The sequence below is a fragment of the Dendropsophus ebraccatus genome, unplaced genomic scaffold (genome assembly GCF_027789765.1).
Source record: "Dendropsophus ebraccatus isolate aDenEbr1 unplaced genomic scaffold, aDenEbr1.pat pat_scaffold_538_ctg1, whole genome shotgun sequence".
Classification (NCBI taxonomy): Eukaryota; Metazoa; Chordata; class Amphibia; order Anura; family Hylidae; genus Dendropsophus; species Dendropsophus ebraccatus.
In genome coordinates, this window is record NW_027210139.1 from 95,438 (window position 1) to 107,557 (window position 12,120).

Here is a 12,120-nt window from a genome sequence, read left to right on the forward strand (position 1 = left end):
CAGTGCAGCCCAGGGGGGGTCTCGCATCCCCCACAGCAGTGCAGCCCAGGGGGGTCTCTCATCCCCCACAGCAGTGCAGCCCAGGGGGGGGGTCTCACATCCCCCCGCCATAGCAGTGCAGCCCAGGGGGGGGGGGGTCTCGCATCCCCCACAGCAGTGCAGCCCAGGGGGGGGTCTCACATCCCCCGCCATAGCAGTGCAGCCCAGGGGGGGGTCTCGCATCCCCCACAGCAGTGCAGCCCAGGGGGGGTCTCACATCCCCCGCCACAGTAGTGCAGCCCAGGGGGGGGGGGTCTCGCATCCCCCACAGCAGTGCAGGCCAGGGGGGGGGGTCTCACATCCCCCGCCATAGCAGTGCAGCCCAGGGGGGGTGTCTCGCATCCCCCACAGCAGTGCAGCCCCGATACATTGTGATCATTTGTTTCCATTTTGGGATGACTGTATATAATGACCCCCGCTCCCCTCTCCCCCCTCCCCCGATCTTCTCTTACAGACAGAAGGCTCCAAACTCCAGAAGGACCTTAGGACGTATCTGGCGTCAGTGAAAGGTGAGCGATTCCTCCCAGATGTGGCCGTTCTGCTGTCATCTACAGAAATGATGGATTTACATCCGGAGGAGGAAGAACGTGACCCAGACATCTGGGAGGAAAAAGATCCCCACCTGCAGGGATGTCACTCAGCTTTCCCGGGCTCCTGATGGGTGATATCTGTCTGTGCTTCCAGACTGCTGACCCTGTATATAGCTGTGAGGTCAGGACACACATGGGACCCCTCATATATCTGTCTGTGCTTCCAGACTGCTGACCCTGTATATAGCTGTGAGGTCAGGAGACACATGGGACCTGTCATATATCTGTCTGTGCTTCCAGACTGCTGACCCTGTATATAGCTGTGAGGTCAGGAGACACATGGGACCTGTCATATATCTGTATGTGCTTCCAGACTGCTGACCCTGTATATAGCTGTGAGGTCAGGAGACACATGGGACCCCTCATATATCTGTCTGTGCTTCCAGACTGCTGACCCTGTATATAGCTGTGAGGTCAGAAGACACATGGGACCTGTCATATATCTGTCTGTGCTTCCAGACTGCTGACCCTGTATATAGCTGTGAGGTCAGGAGACACATGGGACCCCCCATATATCTGTCTGTGCTTCCAGACTGCTGACCCTGTATATAGCTGTGAGGTCAGGAGACACATGGGACCCCCCATATATCTGTCTGTGCTTCCAGGCTGCTGACCCTGTATATAGCTGTGAGGTCAGGAGACACATGGGACCCCCCATATATCTGTCTGTGCTTCCAGACTGCTGACCCTGTATATAGCTGTGAGGTCAGGAGACACATGGGACCCCTCATATATCTGTCTGTGCTTCCAGACTGCTGACCCTGTATATAGCTGTGAGGTCAGGACACACATGGGACCCCTCATATATCTGTCTGTGCTTCCAGACTGCTGACCCTGTATATAGCTGTGAGGTCAGGAGACCATTAGAGCAAACTATTGACTGGCGGAGTCTCAGTGATCCGAATCCCACTGATCAGACAGTTTAAGGATTGGCCATGAATGGTTAGTGTTTGGCCCCCACAGCATGTGCTGCGCAATCTACTTTGTATGAGGAGCGGGTGAAGGGAAGTGACAACTACTCTCGGCATATTTCTGGGTTGCACTTTTCCAGCCCCATCAGCCGGTGTCCTGACTGGATCTGCTGACTGTCTTGTTAAATGGTTGTGTTATTCTCTGCTCACTCTGCATCATTGACAAGTAACTGGATCCCTCCTGCAGAAGTGATGAAGCCGGATATAGATCTTGTGCCTCAGCACTTGGTATAGACATCAGTGACCAGGGGGATAATATTGGGGTCCTCAGCACTTGGTATAGACATCAGTGACCAGGGGGATAATATTGGGGTCCTCAGCACTTGGTATAGACATCAGTGACCAGGGGGATAATATTGGGGTCCTCAGCACTCTGTATAGACATCATAGATTGGGGGGGGGGGTAATAACATTGGGGTCCTCAGCACTTGGTATAGACATCAGTGACTGGGGGGGGGGATAACATTGGGGTCCTCAGTACCAAAGTAAGATGGAAATAAAAACACAAGCTGCAGAATGATATCCTACTGGGAGCTGTGTAACCCCTCACCCTGCCCTTCCACTTTACGCCCTGTGCTGTCCTGCTTAATCTCTGCAATGTCTTTTGAGGTATAGGGCAGTCTGGGTTGCCGTTGTCCGGGGTAGCTTTGGTGGTGTTGTGGCTGCTAGGTGGGTCACTTGGGCACTTGTCTTGAGGGCTCTTTCCGAATTAGCTGTGTACTTTGCGTAGTGAAGAGAAGAAGTAGAAACTCATACTTGCGTATCTGACCGCCTAATACCCTACAGTGTCAGGATACCCGTCCTAAGAGGGTAGTATGAGGCCCCAGATTCCTGCGCTGAAAAATTTCAGAACAGCCATGCGTTACAGCAGGATATGTAGGCAAGTGGCAGCTTTGTCCCGCTGGGGTCAGTACCATACTCAGGTATACTGCCCTGTATCTCTTGAAAGTATCCCTGGCGTGGACAAGGTGATCTTCAGAGGACATCATTTCCTCCTGAGGTGTCTAGCTCTGCATGCTAGCTGAAGTTACTTACATAAGAAATAAAGTCTGTTGGTCCCTGACAAGGGTCCTGGCCTAAGCAATGACTGGAAGAGATGATGCCTCTAATAGGTGGCAGTAGTGGGTAGGTTTTTTTTTCTTTAAAGTGACAGTGTCCATTGTAATTCCCTCTATTTCTCCTTAATACCATTTTTATTGATATAAGGGATGGTCCGAACAGAGTTTGGTTCGGGTTCGTACGAACCCGAACCCTCGGTAATGGTTCCCGCTGTCTGCCCGCTCCATGGAGCGGGCGGATCCAGCGGGAGGACCGCCTGGAAAACTGGGATACAGCCATAGCCATAGGCTGTATCCCAGTTTTCCAGGCGTTACTCCCGCTGTATCCGCCCGCTGCACGGAGCGGGCAGACATCGGGAATCTGCTGCCGAGCGTTCGGGTTCATACGAACCCGAACCTCGGCAGGTTCGGACCATCCCTAGTTGATATACAGCATTATTGTCTACATGTGGCAAAACTACACTCCCAGCAACCTCAGGTTGTGGACCCCTGATGTAAAGTGTCCTGTGGTCCCTGCAGACATCGGGGCTCATTCTCAAATCGTCAGGTTTTTTATAATGTTATTATTTTGTGGCCAAATCTGCAGCACCGTTTCAGCCCTTTCTTTACCTCTTTTGCAGCAATGCACGAAGCCTCCAAGAAGCTGACAGAATGTCTGCAGGAAATCTACGAGCCGGACTGGCCGGGGCGAGAGGAGACCAATAAGATTGCCGAGGTAGACGCACTCTTCTGCTATTCTTCTTTATACTTTTGCTGTGAATATTTTCCTGTGTTTCTTCCATTTTCTGCCTCCTTTCGTTCATGTCGCTCTGTAGATTTAAGTGACCACAACCATTGATGTTGAGAATCGGCGTCTCCATCCATCTGCGGAGCCTTGGCCCCAGGCAGCTGCTCTTATCCTTAGATACAGGATGACATAGTTACTCAGCAATCCGTCTCATCCCCCTGCTTTACATTCACATGTGTTCTCCAGGCCGTGTAACTAGAGGAGGCTGGGGCCCCATAACAAGGTTGTCTGAGGGTTCCCTATGTTAGAGGGATCAGATGCAGTCACAGAACTCAGAACAAATGGAACAGGGGGGCGCACAGTGACCCCGGAACATTATTGCAACTATAGTAAATCCTCCTTGACCCCTCAATCCTGCCGTCCCCTCCTCCATTGGTGGTGATACTTTCTGTTAGCCAGCATATCTAAGTATATCATGTTTATATAATTTCCTTACCTGCCTTAATGAGTGTATCTAACACTATTGTTATCAAACCTTTATGCTGAACCAGTGTATCTAAGCCCATCATATTTGATACGGGTGATAGGCCTAGAAGCAGTCAGGTGTATTATCTGCTGTATCGAAGTCTTAATTCAGGTGTGATACAATTTGTTAAGCCTCAGCATCTTAGTCAGGTGTGGTACTACCTGACTCCCTATATCTAAACTTTTCAGGTGTGATACTGTCTGTTAAAGGGGTATTCCACTTTAACATAACTTTTGATATGTTGCTGCCCATGGTGAGACTAACAATTCCTTTCATTATTTCATTACTTGTTATTATCTATTCAGTCTCCTTCCCCCAGTTCTCAGCTGCTGCTTTTTGCTGAAGACACAAAAATCTGTGTGTGAGCTTTTCTCTCTGTCTCCCCCTCCCCCCTCCCTTCTGAGACGGCTGATGTAAACAAGTCCCTGGTAGGCTGTATCTTCTTTGTAATGCTGGAAGGGTTAATCACAGCAAGATAATCAGTGACTTTACCTCTGAATAACCCTCCCAGCATTACAAAGAAGCTACAATGTTGCAGATACAGCCTGCCATGGACTTGTTTACATCAGCTGGCTCAGTAGAGAGGGGGAGGAGGTGGAGAAAGAGAGAAAAGCTGACACACAGATTTTTGTGTTTTCAGCAGAAAGCAGCTGCTGAAAACTGGGGGAAGGAGACTGAATAGATAATAACAAGTATGGAAGGAATTGTTAGTCTTACAATGGGCAGCAACATATCAAAAGTTATGTTTGAGTGGAATACCCTTTTAAGCCAGTGTAGACTGAGTGGAATACCCTTTTAAGCCAGTGTAGACTGACATGTATAATACTGCCTACCAAGCTGCTGTAGCTAAGCTTTACAAGTGTGATACAGTTTGTTAGCTGGTGTATCTAATCCTATTATGTATGAAAAGTATACAATGAGTGTACGTGTATACTCGCGCCACATACTTTAATTTCTAGAGTAACGTCTGTCACATGTGACATTTATTTCTCCACTTCCGTATTTTATGCCGCGCATGCCGCAGTCTTATCAGATCAGAGCTCGTAATCAAACATGCGGTCTGGGAAAAATCCCAATGTGAGCGGGATCCAAATGTTCCACCGTGTTCTGGGAATGTGAAGTTATAAGAACAAGATCTCCTGTTTTCTCATCAGAAATAGAAATAATGTCCGGGGAGGGAGGGGCCCATCGTGACCACTGCTACTGCTATGGGAGCCAAAGATCAGAGACGGCCATAAAACAATCATCTTAGTCTGATAGTGGCTGATAACAGAGAGCAGTAGCCTTCACAGTGACTGTCGTATAGTGAAGGAAATCTAATACAAGTAATGTGTTTTTGGTAGAACAATGACCTGCTGTGGACGGACTATCACCAGAAGCTTGTGGACCAGGCCCCTCCTGACCATGGACACCTACCTGGGCCAGTTCCCTGACATCAAGGTAAGCAGCCACTGTGTATCAGAGTCATCAGCTTACATACGCCTATTCATACTGGTGGTGGGAAAGGACGTACACACGGCCACCACACTACCGGGGACTGCCTCCTGGGGGCGCCGCATCATCAGAAACACGCTTTATGGTTGTCACATTATCATGAAAAGATATGAGTTTATGATTTTATTCACAAGCTTACTGTTCCTGATCTTGTGTAGAAAAATATACATCTATATTTCACCAATGTGATAGAATTATACCCTAATACTACTGTAAAATACACTATATACAGAATACTTCATACTCCTCCATCTTTCCTTTCCTGTCCCCTTTTTTTTTCCGTGCCACCCTCCTCCTTATTCCTCCTTTCTCTTCTCCTCTTCTCCCTTCCTCCCTCCCTCCCTTCCTCCTCTCCTCCCTTCCTTTCTCCTCTCCTCCCTCCATCCCTCCCCCCCGCATTTCATCTCCTCCCTTCCTTTCTCCCGCCTCTCCTCCCTTCCTTCCTCCTCTCCTCCCTCCTCCCGAATCTCATCCCCTCCCTTCCTCCCGCCTCTTCCCCCTTCCTTCCTCATCTCCTTCCTTCCATTCTCCCGCCTCTTCCCCCCTTCCTTCCTCCTCTCCTCCCTCCCTCATCTCCTCCCTTTCCTCCCTTCCTTTCTCCCGCCTCTCCTCCCTCCCACATCTCATCTCCTTCCTTTCTCCCGCCTCTTCCCCCTTCCTTCCTTTCTCCTCTCCTCCCTTCCTTTCTCCCGCCTGCTTCCCCCTTCCTTCCTGTCCTCCTCTCCTCCCTTCCCACAATCTCATCTCCTTCCTTCTCCTGCCTCTTCCCCCTCCTTCTCATCTCCTTCCTTCCTTCCTTCCTTCCTTTCTCCCGCTCTTCCCCCATTCCTTCCTCCTACTCTCTCCCTCCCTTCACTCCTCCTCCTCCCTCCCACATCTTATCATCCTTCCTTTCTCCCGCCTCTTCCCCCTTCCTTCCTTTCTCCTCTCCTCCCTTCCCTCCTTCTCTCCTTCTCCTCTCTCCCTCCACACATCTCATCTCCTCCCTTTCCTCCCGCCTATTCCCTTCCTTCCTCCTCTCCTACCTCTCTCCTCCCTCCCTCCCTCCCACAATCTCATCTCCTCCCTTCCTTTCTCCCGCCTCTTCCCCCTTTCTTCCTCCTCTCCTACCTACCTCCCTCCCCCCCCAATCTCATCTCCTCCCTTTCTCCCGCCTCTTCCCCCTTCCTTCCTCCTCTCCTACCTCTCTCCTCCCTCCCTCCCTCCCTCCCACATCTCATCTCCTTCCTTTCTCCCGCCTCTTCCCCCTTCCTTCCTCCTCTCCTACCTCCCTCCCACATCTCATCTCCTCCCTTCCTTTCTCCCGCCTCTTCTTCCTTCCTTCCTTCCTTCCTTCCTCCCCTCCTCCCTCCACCCCCTCCCTTCCTTCCATCCTCCCTCCATCTTGTTGTTTCACGTTTCTTTCTCTTATTTCAGTCGCGCATCGCAAAACGAGGAAGGAAAACTTGTAGATTACGACAGTGCGAGACATCATTTTGAATCGTTACAAAGTGCCAAAGAAGAAAGATGAGACAAAAATCGCCAAGGTAGCGTCCTGCCCTCCGCTGCGGTGCTCACACATGTGGCGGTATACACAGGTTCCTTATATCATGACTGTGCCGTAACCCATAGCAACCATTCAGATGTAATGGATTATGTCATGGCTGATCGGGTACACTGCTCCTAGATAATCAGGTGATACCACTACTACTCCTCTCATCATTGTCACTTCCTAAGGCGGAGCTGTATATAATGTACAGGAATAAATGCTTTATCTGATCCTGATCATGAATTGCATCATGTCTGATGGTCGGTCACCTCCAGAGCTGCATTCACCATTCTGCTACTTTTCTGTCAGTTCTACCTCACACCCACCCACCGTCCCCTGCTGATCCAGCAGCTGCAGGCTGCCCTGTTACCCCGGCCCCCCGTACAGAGCAGTTTTACCCCAGGACCCTGCTTATGTCTGGGTTGTGTCTTTATCAGGACCATGATGGCCACCAGCAGAATTTGGAGTGCAGCTCCGGCAGTGACTGGAGTATGGGATGTGATGTAACTCAGGATCAGGGGACGCCACTTTACGTCCGAATGTCTTCTTTTTGTCTTGAGCATGAAAATTAACACTGATTTTTGATCTAATAAAAGCTGTAAAGTGAAACTGCTGCAATGTGGGGAGGTCCTGACCTGTAATAATGGCTCTCGTTGTTCTCCGCAGTCTCTGTGGATCTAACAGCTTCTTTCTTGGCATGTGGCGCAGGATGGTGTCGCCTGGCGCTGCGGGTCACCTACTCACTGAGTGTCACGTACTGAAGTCTCTTCTTCTGTCTCTTTCTGTCTGTTTCTCTCTGTTTTAAACGCTTGCAGCCCGTCTCGTTGCTTGAAAAAGCCGCACCGCAGTGGTGCCAGGGGAAAATACAGGCACATCTGGTTGCCCAGACTAACCTACTCCGAACCAGGTGACTCCCTGGATCCCTCCTAACCCTGCATGAGCAGAGAGCTGCCATGTGCCTCCGGAGCTGCGCTCAGTCTCAGGAGCCGCCATTACTATAGCCTCACCTCCAGGGACAGCGAGCTGCTAAACACAGGCCACCTCATAGGAAGCTCTGTCACCCATAGCAACCACTGACCAATCACAGCTCAGCTTTCATTTTACCAGAGCTCATTCATATTTATTAGCCGAGCTGTGATTGGTTGCTTGTTGCTATGGGCGACAACAATACATGAGTGGGATTATCCAGATTCTCTAAGCCTGTCATGTGTGGTACTGTTTGCTGGGCTGCTGTATCTAAGCCTAATATGTGTGATACTGTCCACCGGGGCAGTGTATCTATGCGGGATACTCGTATCCCCTCACAGGCTTCTCTACAGTATACGTCGGCGACATTGAAAGGAAACCAAATTCTTTAGCATCAAAGATGTATTTTTCACATTCAGTTAATTTATAAATGAGGTGATGTGGGGATGGCGGCGGCGGTGGTGGTGGGATGGCGGCGGCGGTGAGGGCGGTGGTGGGATGGCGGCGGCGGTGAGGGTGAGGGCGGTGGTGGGATGGCAGCGGCAATGGTGGGGGCTGAGGTGATGGCGGTGATGTGATGGCGGAGCAGACTGAGCTCAGGCCTCTGCACTCTGTATGTCTCTCTGCTAGAGGAATGTCACATGAGCCTGATGGGAGTTGTAGTCATCAGGATGGGGTGTCCCTATGGGTCCAGCAGGTGGTATAGACCCTCTCCCCCCGGTACAGCGCCCCTAGTGGTCGCATTGTGTAATAATCGTCTATAATGAAAGGCTCTGCTCTCCTCTACATCTGCTTCATGTGATTGGATAGAAGCCGTCACTAATCTCACAGCAGATCTCCGCTACCTGTACTGTTATAGCCCACGTCACATGACCAGGACAGACTCCTCCCCCTAGTCTGAAATATGTGTACATCTCTGAAATTTGATAACTGTCTAGATATCGCCCGCTGGGTTGTCCGGTCCTGTCAGGGAGTGCGGTGCTCTGGTGACATTCCCGGTAGTTGTATCTGTGGTGTTCAGTAGTGTCATCTACATTGTGTCTTGTGTGTAGTTAAATGTAGTTGTGTCCTCCGTGGTCCCTGTTGTAAAAATTGTATCCTCCTGTGGTCCCTGTTGTATACATTGTATCCTCCTGTGGTCCCTGTTGTATACATTGTATCCTCCTGTGGTCCCTGTTGTATACATTGTATCCTCCCGTGGTCCCTGTTGTAAAAATTGTATCCTCCTGTGGTCCCTGTTCTATACATTGTATCCTCCTGTGGTCCCTGTTGTATACATTGTATCCTCCTGTGGTCCCTGTTGTATACATTGTATCCTCCTGTGGTCCCTGTTGTATACATTGTATCCTCCTGTGGTCCCTGTTGTATACATTGTATCCTCCTTTGGTCCCTGTTGTATACATTGTATCCTCCTGTGGTCCCTGTTGTATACATTGTATCCTCCTTTGGTCCCTGGTGGGGTATACATTCTATCCTCCTGTGGTCCCTGTTGTATACATTGTATCCTCCTGTGGTCCCTGTTGTATACATTGTATCCTCCTTTGGTCCCTGGTGGGGTATACATTGTATCCTCCTGTGGTTCTTTGTTGTATACATTGTATCCTCCTTTGGTCCCTGGTGGGGTATACATTGTATCCTCCTGTGGACACTGGTGGGTTACGCATGTATCCTCCTGTGGTCCCTGATGGGGTATACATAGTATCCTCTCCTATGGTTCTTGGTGGTGTATACATTGTATCCTCCTGTGGTCCCTGGTGGTGGATACATCTGCAGGATAGGTGTAATGCTAGTACCACAAGCAATCCTCTGTGAGCCCCCTACTATATTCCTCTGTGACGCATGCCCCTGTGTGTGACGCATGCCCCTGTGTGTGACGCATGCCCCTGTGTGTGACGCATGCCCCTGTGTGTGATCATCTATATACTGATTCATATAATGTAAGGTTTACGGATTTTTTTTTTTTTTTTTTACTTCTAATACAGAATAGAAATTTGTGGTGAGCTTAGGATACCTGACTATTTATTCTTAAATCCATAATAATCGTACATTATATTTATTAGGGAGAATTGCATCTTCCTCCCTTCCAGTAGCCTCTTCCCTGTCTGTATAGGAGGAGCAGAGGAGTGTGAGGGGGATGAGGGGAGATGTAGCTGCAGGTTGTGAGAGGGGAAGAAAGAGGAGGGGAGGAGGGGAGATGTAGCTGCAGGTTATGAGAGGGGAAGACAGAGGCGAAGAGTTGGGGGTAGAGAGTAGGGGAGATATAGCTGCAGGTTCTCATGCTGTGAGAGGAGAGAGGGAGCTGCAGGTTGTGAGAGGGGAAGATCGGTGAGGGGGAGGTGGGGAGATGTAGCTGTAGGTTGTAAGAAGGGAAGACAGAGGGGAGATGTAGCGCAGGTTCTCAGGCTGTGAAAGGGGAAAGGGAGCTGCTGATTGGTCGGGGGAAACCAAGAACAGACCACCCCACCCCACAGTAATCACTACTTTGCTTTGTGTTCTCACATCTCTCCTCTTGTGTTGAGTAGGCCGAAGAAGAGCTGCTAAAGGTCCCAGAAAGTGTTTGAGGAAATGAACGTCGACCTCCAGGAGGAGTTGCCTTCATTATGGAATAGGTAAGTAGAGAGGATACAAGAGCGGGCCTATAGCCTACACATTCTCCCTGCCCCTCCTCCATATCAACAGGGGTCCTGGAAGCTGAGATATGGAGCGTTTGCTGGGGGCCATTTTTTCAGCCTTGTTCACATGGATCAGATCTGATGCAGATTTCTGCCGTGGAGTGAAGATGTCGTGAACAGAGACTTATTTTACCTTTTGCGTCCTCTGCTAGGAACATTGTCTATAGTTGTGAAGCCTTTACAATGAAAATGGAGGATAGGACTTGTAGTGCTGGGCAGCTGGGGTAGTAGTGTATCTAGTATGTGGTCTTGGTAGCTTTGTTGTCTGGATGGATTGTGCATGGATTGTGATCTCAGGATGACGACAACCATTATCCTACAGCAGCTGGTAATGGGTACTGGGGGCACTGGGCACTGGGCACTGGGTACTGGGGCACTGGGTACTGGGGCACTGCATACTGGGACACTGCATACTGGGACACTGCATACTGGGACACTGCATACTGGACACTGCATACTGGGACACTGCACTATAGGTTATCACTCCCTCCCCATTCTCCAGACCTCCTCTTGCTGTCAGTAGATGGATGTGTCACCTCTATTTGCTCATGCATCTAATGTGGTTGGTGTATAGAACGATGATCCCAAACTTTCCAGCTGTTGTAAAACTCTCTGTAACCCCAGTCAGGATGTCAAGACATGCTGGGAGTTGTAGTTCTGCCACAGGTTAGGAATCACTGATCGAGAGAATGTTTTGTGAGAATATTTTCGGTCACCGGCAGCAAACGATTGTGAGATTTTCCTCCTCGTTTGTTTTTTTTTTTTATGTTTAATTTCTAGAAAGTCTTTAAAAAGTGAAAGAATCAAAGTTTTTGGCCCCGGCAGATGAGTAAAATCAGAAGCACGGCCATAAACTCTGGCCGATCACAGGGTTTATGAGTCACTTTATGTACTAGCGCTGGATTTGGGGGGGGTCTGAATGCTTTCAGGCCCCGGAGCTCATAAAATCTCAGATTTTGTGATTTAAGGGGAAATTCAGTGACTGTTTTTGTTTCGTTTGGCAGCCGTGTTGGTTTCTATGTCAACACATTCCAGAGTATCGCTGGGCTGGAGGAGAATTTCCATAAAGAGATGAGTAAGGTAAGACCCCCACCCCAGATCTGGGACCCAACTCCTTACTATATACTCTATATACTGTGCAGCAGGGTCTGTGTCTTATGGCCGCTTCAGTGAAGGCGAAGTAATGGTCAGAGAAGTGTCCACATTATAATAGCATTGTTATTACCCCACTGCCCTTTAATGATGAGATGACTCTGCTTACTCTGTCCCAAGCTACACAGCACAGCTGGCAAGTGCCTGCTCTAGTGGACAGTGAGGGAACTGCAATATATAACAAGAGATTGGGTGAAAAGTGACAACCTCTTCATAACCATAGAAAAAATGTTTGCAAATAAAAAAGCTTATTTCAGCGACTTGTCATTTTCTGATATTTTTCCTGTAATTTTCTCAGCTGCACCAAAACCTCAATGATGTCATGAAGACACTGGAGACTCAGGAGGGCAAGCCTTCCACTAACACCTTCACTGTGAAAGCCCAGCCTAGGTGAGTG

General features: G+C 49.4%; 1 pseudogene; it reads left to right on the forward strand.

The window, feature by feature from the left end:
* The window catches only part of LOC138777278 (myc box-dependent-interacting protein 1-like), a 51,176-nt pseudogene extending 39,059 nt beyond the window's left edge, over positions 1 to 12,117 (forward strand).
* Positions 12,118 to 12,120: the final 3 nt, after the last annotated feature.